The sequence below is a fragment of the Zingiber officinale genome, chromosome 3B (genome assembly GCF_018446385.1).
Source record: "Zingiber officinale cultivar Zhangliang chromosome 3B, Zo_v1.1, whole genome shotgun sequence".
NCBI classification, from domain to species: Eukaryota; Viridiplantae; Streptophyta; class Magnoliopsida; order Zingiberales; family Zingiberaceae; genus Zingiber; species Zingiber officinale.
Window position 1 is genome coordinate 38,426,963 of NC_055991.1, and position 20,563 is coordinate 38,447,525.

The 20,563-nt window shown below is 39.7% G+C and overlaps 1 pseudogene; it reads left to right on the forward strand.

Moving 5' to 3' along the window:
- The window catches only part of LOC122056397, a 30,365-nt pseudogene extending 11,542 nt beyond the window's left edge, over positions 1-18,823 (forward strand).
- Positions 18,824-20,563: the final 1,740 nt, after the last annotated feature.

Genomic DNA, 20,563 nt, shown 5'->3' on the forward strand with positions numbered 1-20,563 from the left:
GATCCTCCCGCTAGTTCCTTAGACTACGACCGGATAACCCAAAATGCTCCCCTCGGCTTGTATCCCAATCTTTCCTGATTTGCCTTGTTTTCTTCTAGTTTGTAGACTTAATGAATCGGATATTGACATTCATTATATGCTAGTCCTTAAATTTTTATTAATTTTAGTAAGCATTTTTATTCTAAAATTTCATCATTTAGTAACTGATGTTCCTCCTTTAGCTTGCGCAATAAGGCCCACTCGGGCAATAAATTGGATGAGGTAAAGTAAAGATTGCTTATAGAAAGATAAACCTTCCTAATTTTTATTTTGCGTAAAATGTGTTCCATCCTTAAGGCCAAACGAACTATGATGTACGACCCTTAAGGCTGAGCGAACTTTTGCTCAGGTTTATGTCGGCTTGAACCTTAATCCTTAGAACAGGACATTTATCCAAATTAAGATATTTAAGACGGGCCAAAATTAAATTTGTTTGGGGTGAAGAGTCAATCTGCACAAACTTGACCAAGTTTTAACTTATTATTTTTCCGTTCGAGTCATAAAGGCTCGTTTGGGCCTATGACTAGAGAGTTGCATCAAAATCTGGGTCCACCTCGGTAAAAACATTGACGCTTCGAGATGACAGTCTGCTGAATCATTCACTGTTGCAGGTTTTTTATTGGTGACCTATGTGTACACGTCATTATAGGTATATAATTTTTTTATTTTTCCATCGCCTCATCTTCATCATCCCATGGTTCACACAATTAATCCTGCCTTTTTACTGTTATGATCTGATGGTCTTATTCAGATAATCTTTTCGAAGAATCCTTATAAACACACTACGAAAAACCCCTAGGGCTTTCTTTTCATCACCGTCCTTATTGTTTCTTCTCTAATTCTCTGTTCCTCCCATAGTTTGGCTCCAATGATCTTTTCTTTCAAAAATGGAGGAGAGTAATGATTTATATGTGCAATGTTCTTCCAGTTTCACCATCAACGATGCCTATGACCTCAATATCAACTATGACCTTCCTTCCTTTATAGTCATTCCCACGCCTGAAGATCATCCTCATCGTCCCCCGACATGGAGCATCGCTATTTTTAGGGAACAAGTGGTATCAGGATTCCGTTTTCCCTTGCATCCTTTCTTTGTTGTTGTCAGCCGATATTTCAATATTCCTCTAAACTAACTTATTCCCTAATCCCTTAGCATCTTAAGTGGTGTCGTTGTTGTCTTTCGTTTGTTCAATGTTCCTTTATCTCTTCGCCTATTTCACTATTATTTTTGCCCTCGCCAGATAGCTAATGGTCTATTCAAATTCCAAGCTCGCCCTAAGGCAGTTTTGTTTAAGAGTTCCAGTCCAGGAAGAATGGAGAAATAAATATCTCTTCATACCTCTTCCAACTCCACCTTACCCTATGACCTGGCAACAAGATCTTTCCCCTATCCCTGATTTAGGTAACATCTCTGCAGATCCAACCCTTCGTGATGCTTTAGGAAAACTAAAAGGCGCGAAATTTAACTTACCTGTATTGACCATAGGAGACTTATTATTTATTTTTGGATTCACCTCGGTCAACTTGCTAAGTGCCACCTTTGGTAAACAAAAAATCCCTATCTTCCTTGTAACTAACCATTTGTAATTCCCTAACCATTTGTTATATAACCTTCTAACATGCACTTATTTTTGCAGCAGAGATCATTCTCCCAGCTTTCCTATAAAAAACACTCAGCTAACAAGAGCGGTCCTAAACAAGATAGGGGAGGATTTACTATAGGAGCATCAACTCAAGTAAGCTTCCGCGTCTATTGGTCCACTCCCCTAGCTGAACCTACTCATGAGCCCCCTTCTGACTTCTCGAATTCGGAGGCTCCTCTCATAATCAAACGCCAAATGTCTCAATCCTCTACCTTGGGACTATCAGAGCTTCCCTTAGCTGAACAAGCTTCCCTTGACGTAGCTGAGGATCCCTTCGCTTGAGTGAAAGAGCCTGCTCCCTGGTACGTCATCAATACAACCTCAAGCTTGCTATGATGCGACTGGGTAGATTGATCTTTGCATCTTGCAAGGCAACGCAGACTTCTGAACCGACCGAACTGGATAGAGAAATGGCCAAGGCCTCTTCAGCACCAGCTAAGATAATTCCTGGACCTTCTGCCTCAGGAATTTTAAATCTGAATTTGCCCGAGCTCCTCTCCTTTGTACCAGTTTCCCTTGATGCATCTATAGCCTCTCTTATTTAGAGAACAAGACCTGGACCTGCCAAACACCCTCGATCTCACACCAGATCAACTAAAAGGCAATCGGTCAGTACTACACCAGCTTTGAGCGATCCTATGCAAGTCCCCGAGCTGCTTGAGATGAGTCCTAGGCACTCTAGTGCCCTTCAATTAGGGTCCACCTCTCCAACCGGTCTTTAACGCCATTTCAAACAATCTTATATACTACTGTCCGAACAAGGGCTAGAGCTCAATGCTTCCCCTTCGTATGGGGTATTAAGGTTAAAATGCTCACTAACAAAACCTTGGATGCAATCATATAGGCAAATAAAAGGGATCACCGTATTAGAGTGTGCTGATGAACACGCTTGAAAGGCTACTGCAATAAGCTCATAATTAATCTCCCTTATAAATTACCTTGAAGGGTTACAATCTCATCTCTATCTTTTCTAGTTCTATGTTTCTGGCATGCACTTAAGTCAATTGATGGTAGACTTGGAGCTTGGAGCTCTCTAACAAAATTATGAAGGATTGTGTAAATGAATTAGAATATGCTCCTACTGCTACAGGCAATGAGACGACCGATTTGAAGAGAAAAGTAGAAGAGCAAATCCTACTTATTTCAGGTATGGAAAATATCTTGCGAGAACACCAACAGTTGGCAGATTTTCACCAGATGGAGAAGCAGAAATTGGAGCTCCTGCTGCAAGGCAGCGAATTCAAGCTCTAAATAGAAAGAGCTTTGAAAGATAAAATCATTTCTAACTTAGCTCATAAGACCACTATGTTAGAAAAGCTAAAGCTTTCCCATACGTCCGGATCCTCTGAACTAACCCAGGAGCTAGCCCATAAAAATTTCCTGCTATTGCACCGACAGGAGGAGCTGAAGGCATGAGAAGCCTAGATAGAATCATTACAAGCTAATCTGAACGCCCACAAGGCGAGGGAGCATGAACGCCTTGAAATTAAGAAAAGAGCTTATCTCAACTCTACTGATTTTAAAGAGAAATTAGTCAACCCTTAACCATGCATCCAGGGGAGTAATTTAACAGTTATGAAAGGGAGGATATCTACCAACGGAACCTCCTCTACAATTTATAAATCAAAACCAGCTTCTCGATGAGCTCCCAGAAGATATCCTAAGCAACTTTGAATGATATATTTATATTTCCTAACATGTAACCATATGTATTTATGCAAGAAAAATTACAATTAAATACTGAGCTGCGTATTTAGAAATAGGTAGCACCTGTTTTCCTGCATATCTTTAGAACCACTAATACTACTTATAAGATTAGACCCCATGTGTGCTCTTTATGAAATATACATCAATCTGCATAAAATGTCAGATGAGATAATGACCCAGCTAAGCAGATGAATGGTATTATAAGGGATCCTTGGACTGAATACATTGCTGAGCGAATTATTTGTGCCAAGATGAATAGTCAAGTCGGGCAACAATACCTTCCATATATTGCTAATTAGTTTTCATAATGAATTCCCTGATTGAATAATAAGCTGGGTGAAAACTCGCGTCTAGCGGAATAAACATACTGAATATTTATAAGCAATTTTCATAATGAATTCCCAGACGAAATATTGAGTCGGACAAACACATAATGCCGAGCGAAATAAACAAATCAGATATTTATAAGCAGTTTTCATAATGAATTCCCGGATGGAATAATGAGTCGGACGAGCATATAATGCCGAGCGAAATAAACAGACCGGATATTTATAAGCAGTTTTCATAATGAATTCCCGGATGGAATAATGAGCCGGACGAGCATATAATGCCGAGCGAAATAAATAGATCAGATATTTATAACTTCTTGATGTTATAATCCATCCGGAATGAATACTTGCTTAGAACCCGCCCGAAAACTCAAGGGCTTGGAATAGAACCAATTGCTTGAGAACACGCTTACTTGTTCTTGAGTTTAAAGTCGCCACTTGATTATATAGAGTTTAAACTCACAGTTCGACTGTATTGAGTTTAAAGTCGCAGTTCGACTGTATAGAGTTTAAAGTCGCAGTTCGACTGTATAGAATTTAAAGTCTATGGAACAAACTCGATTGCTTGAGATGCTAAATAAATTTTTAATTCGCCTGCACTTTCGTTAGGTTTATAAAAAATTGAACAAAATACAAGAGTAAATTACAGGCATACTTGCCAAGCTCTATAAGATTGGAGATGGTTGGCGCTTCAAGATCTTTCTAGTTTCTCCCCTCTACATCTTGGAGATAGTAAGAGCCTGAGGCGAACTTCTGTATCACCTTGTATGGTTCTCCCTATTGTGGCTCCAGTTTATTACCATCTCCGACTAGCTTGATGCGTTTCTATACCAGATCGTCCACATAAAAAAATTTAGGGATAACTTTTCTGTTATAATTGTCTCATCCTTTGGCGATATGATATAAGCCTAGCTGTCGCCTTGTTTTGTGCTTTTTCTATCAAGTCGAGCTCCATCAGACGTCGGTCAACATTATCCTTGTCATATAAGCGTCTTCGGTCGGATTCTACACTAATATCAACTGCTTCACCCCTGTAAACTAGGTGAAAATGAGTTATACTTGTCAATTCTCCGGGAGTTGTACGATATGCTCATAATACACTAGGTAATTTGTCCACCCAACTACCCCTAACGTGATCCAACTTGGTTTTAAGTCCTCTAATGATCTCTCTATTTGTTACTTCTACCTACTCATTGCTCCGTGGATAAGCCATATAGGCGAAGACATATATAATATCATATCCCAAACACTATTCTCGGATCCTTCTGCCCTGAAATTGCCTTCTATTATCAGAAATCAACTTATGTTGAATACCAAATTTGTAGATAATATGTTTCCATAAGAATTTAATAACCATTTGCTTAGTTATTTTGGCTAAGGGCTCGACTTCCACCCATTTTGAAAAATAATTCACAGCACCAGTAAAAATCTCTTCTGAGCGGGTGCTAAGGGAAAAGGTCCTACTATGTCCATACCCCATTGATCGAACTGACAAGAAACAATAGAGGTTTTAAGCAATTTTGTAGGATGATGTGAGATATTTTGATATTTTTGACAGGATAAACAAGTTCTTACTAGTTGAGCTCATCAGTCTGTAAAGTAGGCCAAAAATATCCTGCCAATAATATTTTACGGGCAAGAGACCGACCTCTTACATAATTACCACAAGAATCCTGATATGCTTCTTGTAAAATGTACTACATATCGTTTGGCCTAATGCACTTGAGTAAAAGACAGGAGAAAGCTCTCTTATAAAGCTGATTTCTAATCATAGTGAACTGGTCAACCCTTTTCTTTAGCATACGTGCTTGCTCCCTATCAGTTGATAGAGTACCCTGTTGTAAAAATAAGATGATTGGCATTCTCCCATCGCTTTATAGCTCCGGGTCGGTCTGCTGCTCAATGCAAGCCACTAATAATGTTTGCTCAATAGGCTTATCTAAATCCCAAGGAATTATGGCAGAGGCTAATTTAGCTAACTTATCTACTATTTGATTGTTTGAACGGGGAATCTTTTTCTATAATTACATCTTGAAATTCGTCTTTCAGCTTATCAAATGCCTCCGCATATAACTTGAGTCGTTCATTATTGATTTTAAAATTGCTGAACAACTATTGAGCTGGCAGCTGAGAATCTGAATAGATTAAAATCGGAGCAGTTCCTATGTGCTGCGCAACTTGCAATTTAGCTATTAATGTCTCATACTCTGCTTCATTATTGGTGACCCGATAATTTAACCAAATAGATAATTGCATTCAATCTTCCTTGAGTGATATAACAAGAATGTCTATCCCACTACCCTGCCGGGTAGAGGATCTATCACCATATATCCTCCAAGTTTCTTCAGTTTCAGGATCTTGTACTTTTGTTATGAAATCAGCGAGGGCCTGGGCGTTGATGGCTGCTCGAGGTTGGTATTGTATGCCGTACTCACTAAGTTTAGTTGTCCATTTGATCAATCTTCCGAACGCCTTAGGGTTGACAAGCACTCGATCCAAAGTGCTATTAGTTAATATGATGATTGAATGCGATAAAAAATAAGGACGCAACCTTCGAGCAGGTAAGACCAATCTATACGCTAATTTCTCGAGTGCGGTATAACGACACTTTTTTTAATAAATGGCTTAAAAAGTATACAGGCTATTGCTCTTTTCCCTCCTGCCTCACCAACACTGAACCAATAACATACTCATTAGTTGATAAATAAATCCATAAAGTTTCACCCACTATTGATTTAGCGAATACGGGCAGAGCGGACAAATAATTCTTCAACTCCTCGAATGCCTTGTTGCAATCAACATCCCATTGAAATTTGGTCACTCGACGAAGTATCTTAAAGAAGTGCAGACTTCGATCGGCCGATCGGGAGATGAAGCAAGTCAGAGCAGTGATTCGGCTAGTTAGTCTTTGTGTCTCCTTCAAATTGTGTGGGGGAGCCATGTTTTATAGAGAGCTTGTACTTTCCTGGGATTGACTTTAATCCCTCGCTCGGTGGCTATATAGCCCAGAAATCTTCCACTTCTAGCTTTGAATAAGCATTTGCAGGGGTTGAGCTTGAGCCCATATTGTCTTAAAGTTTTGTAGGTTTTTTCTATGTCGGCACACAAGTCAGAGGGATTCATGAGGATATCAGCCATATAGACTTCCATGTTCTGCCCATTTTGCTCTTGAAAGTCTTTGATAGATAGACCTTGCGTTCTTTAGTCCGAATGACATAACATTATAACAATAAGTACCCTCGGTGGTTATGAAGTTAACCTTTTCCTGATCTTTCTTGGCGAGCGGGACTTGGTGATATCCTTGATAAGCCTCCAGCATACAGATGAATTCACAGCCAGAAGTAGAATCTACTATTTGATCGATACGAGACAGGGGATAATAATCTTTCGGGCAGACTTTGTTAAGATCACTGAAGTCAATACAGACTCGCCACTTGTTTTCGGGTTTGGAGACTAGGACAACATTGACCGGCTAGCTCGTGAACTACACCTCCCAAATGTAGCTCGCTTCTAATAATTTGCCCACCTCTTCTTTGATGATTTTATTCTAGTCAACCCCGAAATCTCACTTCCTTTGCTTGACAGGGCAGGCGTCAGGATAGATATGGAGCACATGCTCCATGACATTGGAGACACGCCCGTTACTTCTTTGGGCGTCCAGGCAAACACATCACTATTGCGTGTCAGAATTTCCACCAGCTCGGCCTTAAGCTGAGGAGCTAGGTCGGTAGCTATCTGAGTGGTGGCTCGTAGTCGACTGGTTTGAATTTGTACTTCTTCTTTTTTTTGGAAGGGGGCTTCTCTTGAATAGTATTGACTTCCATCCTTTGAATTTTCCGGGCAGCATTGGTCTCTATCTTAATTATCTCCACGTAGTATTTGCGCATTACCAGCTAATCGCCTTTGACTTCTCCCATTTGGTCATCCATGGGGAATTTTATTTCCTGGCAGAAGGTTGAGACGACTGTTCGGAATTCATTTAGGGTCGGTCAGTCCAAATTGGCGTTGTAAGCGAAGGGCGCATCTATAATTATAAAGATCGATCGGCGCGTTCTCATCAGGGGCTCCTCCCATAACGATATGGCCAACTTTATTTGGTCGAGCGGTCGAACTTCGTTGCCTGTGAACACGTACAAAGGAGTCACCATAGGCTGAAGCTCGCTCGGGTCTATTTGCAACTACTTAAATGTTTGTTTGAAGATAATGTTAACTGAGTTGCCTCTCTCAATAAAAGCTCGCTCGGGTTTGAACTTGTTCGGCCTGGGGCTGAATGTTCCCTACTACGGCTCAACCGCTTGGTACTTAATCCTAAGTGGGCTATTTTATTGCTGATACGGTCGATGATTTGGAGCTGGAGAATACCTGCGGTATCTGGGGTTGTTGTTTCGTTGATTTCGTAGAGTGTAACAATCCTTAGTGTTATGAGTGGATGCTCGATGGTATATGCACCACCTTCGTGGAGCTTTCTGAGGAGCTTCCACATGCTACACGACTTGAGGCCGCAACTCTGGATGACAATATTGAGGACCTGCCCGGGGTCCTTTAGGCGGAGGGGTAAGTAACGCTGGGTGCTCAGTGGCTGGAGCCGGAGCGAGCGTGGTGCCCTCGTTCCTTCGGGCAGCCTGTGCTTCTTCAACGTTGATGAATTCAGCTGTCCGGTCGATCAGCAGGTTAAAGTTCGTTGGAGGTTTTCTAGCCAAATCACGAAAAAAATCATTATCGATGAGCCATTAAGGAAAGACACTCACTTAAATCTCCATGGTGGCTATAGGGACATCCATAGTCACTTGATTGCACCTCTTCATATAGGCTCGGAGTGTCTCTTTGGGCCTTTGTTTGAGCGAAAAAGGCTCTAAGGGATTTTGTGGTAGCGTCTGTTACTGGAGAAGTGGTGGAGAAATATTTTACGGAAGTCCTTAAAACGACGAATGGAGTTATCTGATAGTCGTTTAAACCATCGCTAGGCTGCCCCGCCGAATGTGGTGAGGAACATTCGGCATTTCACACCATCCGAAAATTGTTGAAGAAGGGCAGTATTCTCAAATGTGAGTAGATGATCCTCTGGGTCGATTGTTTCGGAATACTCTCCTATGCTTAGACTGATAGTATTTTGGCAATGGATCCTCCAGTCGTTGAGAGAACGGGGTGACGATTCACTCAGCAGAGCTATCACTAGCTACGACTTTTGCGCCTGTCTCGGACAGGCGCTTCTCCCGAAGATTCTTGGAGTAATCCTCCTTGGCCCAATTGCTCAGGCCGTATGCGGAAGAGTACTTGGGGGTGTCGGATTCGTGAAAGAGGCACAGGAAGTAAATGAGCAAGGTCTTCCTCTTGAACCCCCTTTCCCTCTGATGCGCTGTTGTCGACGTTGCCGGATTTGGTGGCGGCAGCGTGCCACCAGTGTTTGTTTGTTGTTGTTGCTGTAGTAATTTTTGTGCTCTGGCATTGATGAGCAACTCTAAATCTTCTTGTGTTAAAGTGTCGTCAGTGAGTTTTCTAGTCTCTTCCATCTCGAAGCTTCAGATTCAGGCGAAGGTTCTCATAGATAGCGTCAAATTTGATCTTGTCTGAAGGCTAGGGAGATGGCGTGTTGACTTTGGTAGATTATTTGTTGACTAGTGGGAGACTTCTTTAGCTTGGAACGAAACTTTCCTACGATCCTGCACACAATCCGATGATTCGACAAAACGTTAGTGACCAAAGACTAGGCAAGGGGTCCTCGACGCTCAAGTCAGTACAATTTTCGGCGGGTGAATGGAGAACATCAGAGGATACGCACGAGCGTAAGGTTTAGATGATGCTAATTGCATACCTTGCCAATGGAGAAAATCCCTTTATATACCACCTCCCATAACCTCCGTGATCATGAGGTGGTTTAAGTTGTCGGAGTTTGTTAGGTGAAAAAAAGTGTACAACTTGGACTTTACGAAATAATTATACGAGGAATCTTTCATCTACTTATTGATGTATCTCTTTTGTGGTTTATACTTCATGTCATTACTAAGGTGGTTAAAAGAATATGCTGTTATGATTAGCTGTTTACGAGAGACATAATAACCTTCGAAGAAGGCTTCAAAGGAATATTCCCCAACAAGTTCTGATAAGCTATTATAATGTTGTCATTAGTTGTCTGCTGAGTATATCTCGGTCGGTCTCCGAGGCCGCCATATTTATACCTACCTTTGTATTAACCTACTCTGTCGTGTATTAAATACTGTAAAGATATGTTCAGAGACTGATATGGTGCCCAAAGTATGGCGAAAATCTATTCAAGGAGTCATATGACCAATTGTATATTAAAGCAACATTTAAGAGACAATATGATATCGGATAATCTTAAACCCGGCCAACCTTCGCTCGGCTGGCTGTTCATGTGAAGCCTCTAGAGGATAGGTGCCTTTAAACCAGGCCGACCTTTCCTCGCCCGAGCATATGTTGAGAACTTTATGAGGTTGAGTATCTTTGAGCCTAGCTAGCCTTTGCTCGGCCGGGTGTACACAGAAAATCTTATGTTTGACCAGACTTTATCCGACCAATCATAGATTAAGAGCTTTATGAGGTCAAGTGTGTTAAACCCGACCGGCCTTTGCCCTATCGGGCGTACACAGAAAACTTTATGTTCGACTAGCCTTTATCTAGCCGATCATATATTAAGAGCTTTATGAGGCTAAGTGTGTTAAACCCGATCGGGCATATACAGAAAGCCTTATGTTTGACCGATCTTTATCCGATCGATCGTATATTAAGAGATTTACGAGGCTAAGGGTGCTAAGCTTGGCTGGTCTTTGCCTGGCCGGCCTTTGCCCGGTCGGGCGTACACAAAAAACCTAATGTTCGATTAGCCTTTATCTGGCTGATTGTATATTAAGAACTTTACGAGGCTAAGGGTGCTAAGCCTGGTCGGCCTTTGCCCGGCCAAGCGTACAAAGAAAATCTTATGTTCGACCATCCTTTATCCAACTGATCGTATATTAAGAACTTTACGAGGCTAAGGGCGCTAAGCCCGGCCGGCCTTTACCCGGTCGGGTGTACACAGAAAATTTTATGTTCGATCAGTCTTTATCCGACTGATCGTATATTAAGAACTTTACGAGGCTAAGGGCGCTAAGACCGGCCGACCGTTACCCGGTCGGGCATACACAGAAAACCTTATGTTCGACCAGCTTTTATCCGACTGATCGTATATTAAGAACTTTACAAGGCTAAAGGCGTTGAGCCCAGCCGGCCTTTGCCCGTATGGTTTATACCTTGGCCATCTTGTTATCTCCTGGGTCCACAAATTACTACTCGTATTAGTGACGATTTCACTTTTTGCTATCATGATCCACCAAGCCACTTTCAAGTAGTCGAGCTACCAAGTTGTTGAACTTACTTTTGACCTCATAGACTCAAAGGTATATGAAAATCTTAAAATAATATTCCCTAAATGGAGACATAGGTTCTCCTTGCTGAAAGTTAGGAAAAATTCTCTTAGACCAAAAATGTTATGTTGCCTAATGACTTAGAACCTAGTTGGGTTCTTGTTGGAGAATTACCTTCCGAGTTTGATGATCCTCAAACAAAAATTGCATTAGAGGCCTGGAGTATAAAGACTTCCTATGCAAACATTATATCCTCAAAGGTTGTTCGATGAGTTGGATAACCCTAAAACCTTAAAATCCTAAACCCTAAAAACCCTAACCCCTATATACAATGTGAATACTAATGCAAAAACACCCAAGGCTTTATGTGAGAGAAATATAAAGTGAAGGATGACGGTTTGATGAAATTTATTATCAAAAGGTTCTTATGTTTAGATTAGCATGGAATGGATTGTCATCTAAAAATTAAAAATGTGTTTCTTTTGCAAACACACAATGACAAAAAAAACTTGTTAGTACACCGTACACGTGGTGCTGATGGTGTGGATTGGGTTATGTGTGTTATTTCATAGTTGAAATAAGTTAATCAATAACAACACTAACATGATATATTTAATTTGATTTGGACTTCAGTTCCTACCCATGGCCGACTGCCCTATTGATATTACTCTTGAAATCCAACGAGGACCTCTGTTCACATAGGTGAAGAAGCCTCATACAAAATATAACTTCTCTTATAGAATATAACAAATAAGAGCAAGAGAAGGATTACCAAGACAAGGCCTCCTTAAACTCTTACTCATTTTCTAGAATACTAAGTTGTTGGAATAACAATGCTCAATTTATACAGCTTTATCAAGAGAAAATGTGTCCACTTATATAGGGTGATCTGCAACTAGTTTTGGAACAAGTTTAGTCGACTAAAATTCAAAATTTATATATTATAACACAATAGTTAGTTGGCTCAAATAATTCTCCAATTGATGTCTAGTCGACTTGAACCAAAGTTCAGTCCAATAGAGAGCAATTTGTCTCCAATTAGATAGTTTGTAGTCAACTCAACATATGACTTATCACTCCAATCGATTGGATCAACATCCAGTCAACTCAATATGCTCAAAGATGTTGAATTCACTCTGCTTACCTATTGTAAGCCTACACAAAGCATCGAGATTTCTCTTAACTATAAACTATAACCAAGAATCTATTCCTCCTTGTTCGAAGACTCTACAAGTTGACTAGGTAGCCCCTACCTAGCATACCCATATAATCTTCTAATGATGTTGCCCCCAAAAGCATAAATTGTTGGATCATGAAAGACAAGAGGAGCTAAAATTTGCAACGGAAATAAAAAGAAAACAAAACTAAAGATACGTTTATTTTTTTTACTTTGGTTCGGAGTCCAATTGACTCATACTCCAAGGCCTGCGATCTTTGACCGCTTTCATTCGGCAATGCTAATAAAGTTCTTTCGAAGAAGCAAGATCGTACAAGTATGATATGATGATAGTAACAGTTCTACTATCTTTAAAGAATAAGTGCATAAGAAAAAATATTACCAATAACAACAATTAATTAGAGATGTAGCGCTTGGAGATCTTCATGGAGCAGAGTTGTTGAAGCTTGCACGAACAATCGCAGCCGGAGCAGAGTAGATCAGAGATGAAGAGTTGTGTCTGGCTCAGAGCTCGAGGGCTTTTTTTTATAGGTTTTGTTCCGTTGACTGATAAAGGTCCTGCCAACTGATCCTATTCGTCGACTGATATGCTTATTCGTCGACTAATCCTTTGTTCCTTCTTTGTTTGCTTTGATCTTATCCGTTCAATATCAGAAATACCTTTTGTACTCTGATTCGAATCTTGATTTAATTTTGGAAATCCACTGATCCGTCGATTGATCACCTTGATCCGTTTACGGGACCATAATTCCATTTGTGCTTCTGGATCGAATGTCATTGCTCTAATTTTCCATGGTTCCATCGACTGAACAGCCTTTTCGGTCGACAAAATGATCTTGCAAAAATAGATATAAAGTTTATCGTGCAAGACAGTGTTAGAACAGAAACCTGCAAGACAAGATTAGTATAAATATAGTATGCATTATTAAGACAGTAAGGACTGTCTTGATCTTAACTTAGAAACCTCCGTTGGTTTTTTTAGTTAGATCAACGCCTAAGATTTGTTCCTATTGGGACACGACCTCACCTCATTACATCTAGTAGCTTACCTCAACTCATCTGCCAAACAGTGGGTCATCAAGACCTATTTGGACTTAACTACTCAGCATTGGATCGTCTATCAGGGCTTTCACTTGACTCGATATCGGGTCCTTCAGACCTATTGAGTCCACCTGATATATGTCAGACCCACTTGACCCTTTTGGATTTCCTATCTGGTTCCACAATCTGTTGAGATTTCCCTTGCAGAGTATTGGGTCTAGCTGACCTACTAGGACTTTCCAAGGTGAGCATCCTGCATACTTGATCAATTCATCAGATAATAACAAGACTTAACTTTGAACCTTTGACAACATCAAAATATATGTTCGATTATGGTGCTCCTTGCACTAATATAAACTCACATGACAAATCGCTCCTAATCTCTCATAATGTACCATCTTTTGGGTTTTCAAGTTGTCGCAACTTTATATTGCTCTTGAGCTCTTAGATGCCCCAAGCGCTCCAAGCTTATATCATCCTTCATGGGGTTACCTATGGAGTACACCTCTTGTTGCTTGCCTGAGTACACCTCTCTAGAAATTTTATTTAGTCCTTCGAGTGCTCCATGTCATCCTTCATCATTCACCTATAAGCTCATCTCATTTCAAGCTAGAGATGACAATTTCCTCCGAACTCGAAGGAGGATCCGATATCCGACCTGAATGGAGAAGGGTTTGGAGGGACTTTTAATATCCGGCCTGAATATCGAATATTCTATATATATATATATATATATATATATATATATGATTTTAATTCTAATATGCTTTTATTGAATGATGATAGTTTGATGAAAAGAAGAAAAATTATTAGTATAGAAAATATCCGATCTTTTAATGGATATGTGTATGAGGATGGAGGATACGAAATCCAATCTGAATCTGATCCATTGTCATCCCTATTTCAAAACGGTCAAAATTATCCAATCATTAATCTCTCCATGCTCTTCGTTCTAACGCCCACCTCGCTAATTTTTTTATTGCTCAAATGTGTCATATCATCCTTCATTAATCACCTCCGAGTCCATTTCATCTCATACCTTTGAGCTATTGAGCCAAACCAAAATATCTTGGTCATCAAGTCAACCATTTTAGCTCAATCCTATTGAGTCACAAGATCCATGTGTTGCATATGCCATGTTTTTGCAAACTTGATGTACACATATTGGTAATACAAACAAATATAATTTAAACTCTTTGCCAAGCACATCGAAAAATCCTTATTGAACCTAACCACTTCCGAGCATTGTTGCACCAACAATCTCCCCAAACTACTTGGGAGCATCATTACACCAACATCTTGGACTGCAAGAAGGTGAACTCTAAGCCCATAATGGGTTAGGTTCGAGAGCTGCAACTAGTAGTATAAGGGATCTATATCGAGGGCATGTAGTTATATGAACCTTTTCAGGCCATTGCAACAACTGAGAGGCTACCATCAACGTAGAAGAACTTCAAGAACTATCTCAACATTAAATGCAAAAAGATAAAGCTTGAAGGTTTAATTGTTTCACTCTGAATAGAGAACAAAAATAGAGTATCCAAGAAGAGAGCTAATGAAACAACTTTTATGGAATTAAGGGCTGATGAAATAGAAGCACGCTGATAGTGGTTGACCGAGCAAGCTAAAAAATTCAAGGGGGCTGCTATGTCTATGGGAAATACAACAACACCATCAGCAACTGCGCTGAGGATTACAGATCCAAAAAGAAGAAATAATACAATCTAAAGCAAAGCCCTCATAATCTGGTCAATGTAACCAAGAAAATGTTTAAATCTTATATGGTGGATATCTCAAGAGAGCGGTGGTTTGACATTGGAGCCACTAGACACTCTGTACACACAAAGAGATGCTCTCCTTCTAAACCTTGATTTCCAAACACAAGCTCTTTATGGTTAATTTATCATCGTCCTAGAGGTAGAGTAGTGTTGATGAATTTTCAAAGAGAACTAATGCTTCTTGATGTCTTGTACAATCCTAATATACATAAAACCTAAGCTGGTCAATGGTTTTTGAGGCCAACCAAAACAAAAATGATGATTTCATGGGCAATTGATAGCTTGAGAAAGTGTGAGACCTGTGTAGAGACTAAACTACCAAAGATATCATTCTCGCTGTGGAAAGGAACATGATACCTCTAAAATTTATTCATAGTGTCATTTATGACTTGAAAATTTGCATAGATGAGAGGTAGAAAAAAGCATTTGATTATATATAATTATTATTGTCTATTTATAAGAACTAAAGGTGACGTCCTTGAAGTTCTTAGGTTACTAAAATGGCGTTGAAAATTACTTGGAAACAAAATTAAAAAAAGCAGTGGGAGGAGAATATGAAACTCTATTTGAAGAATTTTACTTAGTTGGTCATAATTCACCAAGCCACAACTCCTTACCTCAATCCATTGGTGATGTCAAGCACAAGAACTACACATTAAAAGAAATGATGAGTTGATAAGCTCTAGGCTAACCTAGAACTAGTTGGTGAGAAGAGCGAGTTATTTTCTTAACCAACCACACTCCTAACATGATATCTTATACAAGTAAGCATAGGATTGATGATTGGTTTGGAAGAGACTTGGATGTGGTTCAATGTGGCTTGAAGGGGAGTGGTGAATAGTCAAAACCTAAAAATAAAACTTATTGCAAAATAAAGACAGTTCAAGGGTTAGTTGCATGTGAGTACTCCTGTATAAGTTGTCCTGTTAAGTATATTGCCAATGGAAATATAATAAAGACAATGCAAATTACTTAGTTCGAAGACTCTGCCTTTACTCCACCGCGTCAGGCCACCTCCTGGGAGAGGTCAATTGACCTGCCAATCTCTTGGGAGGGGTCAATCCTTTGATCTAAAGTCTTTCTATGCGTAAGTAGGAATGTCAGACTGAAATAGGGCTACATATGCATTACCTTTTGATTTGGATTAGAATTGGTATCACAGGGTATCATATAGGAAAGTGCAATGACGATTGAGAATGAAGAACTAGGTCGAGCAAGCTAAATGGAGGAGTAGGAACTCTCTCGCTCCCTCTGTTCTTCTACAATTATGATAAATATGTATTGCTTATGTTTTTGAAATCATAAAAGCATGTGCCACAATCCATCTTAAGAGATGAAATAGTTTTATCAACTTTTGCAATCAATTTGTTATACTTCTATACCACTATTTCAAACAATAGCATGTGCTCACCGTTAAATTTGTCTTAGTAAACTGACTTCCCGATGCAGAGTTCCTACATAAAACGTGCAATGGAGGTTGACAGCCTTCAACATATGTCTCCACAAGATCAGATCGCTGATTCACCTGACAGTACTTGTGCACAGGTCATTCATCCGAATCCTGGAACCTTTTGTAATGATTGGGTACCCATATCATCTAATGGAGGGCGCCCAGGACAAAAAGAGCTTACTGGTATGCTTCATTCAGATTCAATGAAGCATTTTTCTTTCTATTTTTGAGCATCTGCATCATGGATAATCTGCTGCGTAGATGAGATCATGGGTAAAGACTTGAAGATAGGAGTACCAATAATTGCAGAGATACGGTATGAAACTCATCCAAGAAAAGTAATGAACCTTTCCAAGCAAAGGGACATGAATGAGGAAAAACTGCTGGATAGTGACCAAAACCAGGAAATTCCTACACTAGAGAGCAATAACGTGTCTATCTCTGATGAACGAAGCACAAAAACTTTTGATTTGATTGGTGCAATGGCTAATAACCTTGATACACATCCATTATCTGCACTTCAAGTCCCTGAAGGTTTGTCTAAGATTCCAGAATGTCAAGAAAAGACCACTGATAATCCTAGTGATTTACCAAATCTGGAGTTGAGCTTGAAGAGGCTTAGAGCAAGGGGGGAATGTGGATCTTCTGCCACTCTTGATGACCGCAATGTTCTAAGACGTTCAGAACAGTCTGCATTCTCCAGGTGCAAAAACCAAATTCCGAAATGATTTTGTATTTGTTCATTTAAGAAAAAGAAGCTTTCTAACTAACTCTATCACTGTGTAAGGTATCACAAATCTGCTGGTTCTAATCAAGCACCAACTGGTTGCGGAGGAAGTTGTTCTCCACCTGATAACAGCTCCGAGGCAATGAGGGCAGAGTCTATATACAACATGATATCCAATTCAAATGTCGATCTGCTAAAACAAGGTTCCAATGGCAGTAGTAACAACAATGATATGGGCACCACTACCAGGAACAACTCTATATATAATGCAATGACTGGCTCAAATTCAGCTCCTTTGAAATCAGGTTCTGCTGGTAGCAGTAACAAAAACGCCACAGGATCCACCATTAATGCATTCACCCAACCTGAAGCAAACAAGAAGGAAACAGCATCCACATTTGTATTCAACTGCATCCAGACCACAGCAGTTCCCCTTCATAAGCAGATTCGAACCTCAACAAATCAGCAAATTGTCCATGAGAAAACAGAAGAGCCACAGGCAACTGGAGTTACATGACAAGCGAGAGGAATAGAGCATCAGGTCCAAGTGCAGCATCATCACCACCACCACCATCACCATCACCTACATGTTCGTAGTATGTCACAACAGAAGCAGCAGCAGCAGCCACCAGATTTGGATGACTTGCAGCCTAAAATGGCGTCACCAGCTCTACAATGTTGGTTGTCCAATGCCTTTGTTGGGCCAGTTGAAGGTAATTCTTCAAAATATAGCCTAATGGGAAGCAATTCTGCCATATATCATCCCTGCAATGGATATAATGGAAATAGGAACACTGCAAACCCTGCAATGTTAAACGTACTAGTTGCTAATCATAATACAGAGATGAGCAGATCTGGAGGTGGCAATGCAAGCGGCAGTGGAGTTGTTCAGATCCGTATTGCTCAAAGAGAAGCGGCCTTGAAGAAGTTCCGAGAAAAGAGGACAGAAAGAAACTTCATAAAAAAGGTAGACAGCATTTTTTGGGTACCTTAAGAAATCTCAAGTTAACTTTGATTCTGTTAACTTTTTGGAAGAAGAGATTCTGTTAGAATCATGACCATATTAGATAGTTCATGGGATCCTCTTTCTATCATATCGTCGGGTGTTTTACTTTACACTTGAGAAATTTGGAACTTTGGATGGAAGTGGGCTGTTCCTTCTGTTGGTTCTGTTTTCAGGTACGTTACCAGAGCAGGAAAATACTCGCAGAGCAGAGGCCGCGTGTGCGTGGACAGTTTGTGAGAAAGACCGTGTGTGAAAAGAACAACGAAATGAAAGAAAGCTGACACCCAGCCACAGCCTTTTCTAGTGCGAGTGTCGACGAGTCAGCAAAATATATCATTCTTCGCTACAATCAATCATTCTTCGCTAAAGTTGATAAGCCACCGTGCAGTTTCCATGTAGCGTACTGTGTTAGATGAACAGTGTCGGTGGGTCTGTTGTATGAGAACTTCTATTTGAACATGTGCTGATAAAGCTTGCCGCTGAAACTACTACTTTTCTGGGTTGTAATATTAATCCTGTTGTCGAATTTTCTGCTGTTAAATCTGGGGATATTAAATGAAGGATAGAAAGAAGATAAAATAGGAGAGTAATAATTAATTTTATTGTTTATTGATATTTGTCCTCAAGATAATATAATATATAGGATTTAAATAAAATTCGGTCAATTAATTAATTAATAAATAATAGAATAATTTTAAAAATTATTTTGAGAATTATTCTAATAATTATAACAGAATTATTAGAATAATCTTAAAATTAATTTGATTTGATTTAATGATTTGATCGGGTCAATTCTGGTAATTTTCTTTTATCTCTTTTATTCCTCGACGAACTTAACGAGAGATCTTTGACGTTGAGTTTGCTTGCTAACTTGTTGAAACGTTGTCTGGATAATGGTTTAGTAAAAATATCAGCAATTTGATCCTAAGCAGAGATATAAGAGACGGATAATTGTTGAGTTGCCACACGTTCACGAGCAAAATGAAAATCAATCTCCACATGTTTTGTACGAGCATGAAAGATTGGATTTGCTGTGAGATATGTTGCTCCAATATTGTCGCACCAAATTTTTGGTGCAATATTTGATGCAAGATGAAGTTCAGAGAGAAGTGATTGAAGTCAAATAATTTCAGACGTTGTATTTGCTATAGCTTTATATTCTGCCTCAGTACTTGAACGAGATACCGTAGGTTGTTTCTTCGAATTCCATGAGATAAGATTTAATCCAAGAAATATTGCATATCCACTAGTAGAGCGTCTATCTTCAGGAGAACTTGCCCAATCCGCATCACTATAGGCATGTAAATCTCGAGACGATTGACGATATAAAAGAAGACCATGTAGAATAGTACCTTTGAGATAGCGAAGTATTCTTTTTACATTATCCCAATTTTGTTCAGTTGGAGCATACATGAATTGACAAGCACGATTTACTGCAAAAGTAATATCAGGGCGTGTGATAGTGACATATTGTAAGGCTCCAACAATGCTTCGATAAATCTGTGGATAAGACAGAGTAGGAGAGGATGCAGATGGAGAGTTGTTTATAGCAATTGGTGTAGAGACCGGACGTGCTCCATCCATTTTGGCTCTTTGAAGAAGTCCAGTAATATATTTGCTCTGAGAGAGAAGATAGCCATCCTCATGTGGAATAAGCTCAATACCAAGAAAAAAACGAGCAATGCCCAAATCTCGGGTAGGAAATTCTTAATTAAGAAGATTTAATAAAGTTATGATGCCCTTGTGATCATTACCGGTTATCAGGATGTCATCCACATAAATAAGAAAAATATCATAGACCCATCATTATATTTGTGAAATAGAGATGAGTCAGTCTTTGATCCAGAAAATCCTTGAGATTATAACCAATTGGATAGTCGATGAAACCATGCACGAGGAGCTTGTCGAAGATCATATAAAGATTTCTTAAGTTGGCAAACATGAGATGGAAATTGTGGATGAATAAATCCAGGTGGTTGCTCCATAAATACAGTTTCCTCAAGATGACCATGGAGTAACGCATTTGAGATGTCCAATTGGCGTACAGACCAATTGGAACTAACAACTATCGATAATAATAGTCTGACAGATGTAATCTTGATGACTGGACTAAAATTATCATTGAAGTCAATACCTGGTTGCTGACAAAAACCTTTGGCTACAAGTCGAGCTTTGTATCGTTCAAGAGAGCCATCAGCTCGATACTTAAGACGGAATATCCATTTAGAGCCCACAACATTCATTGAGGAAGTGCGTGGAACTAGACTCCATGTTCCATTGCGAAGAAGTGCATCAAATTCTGTAG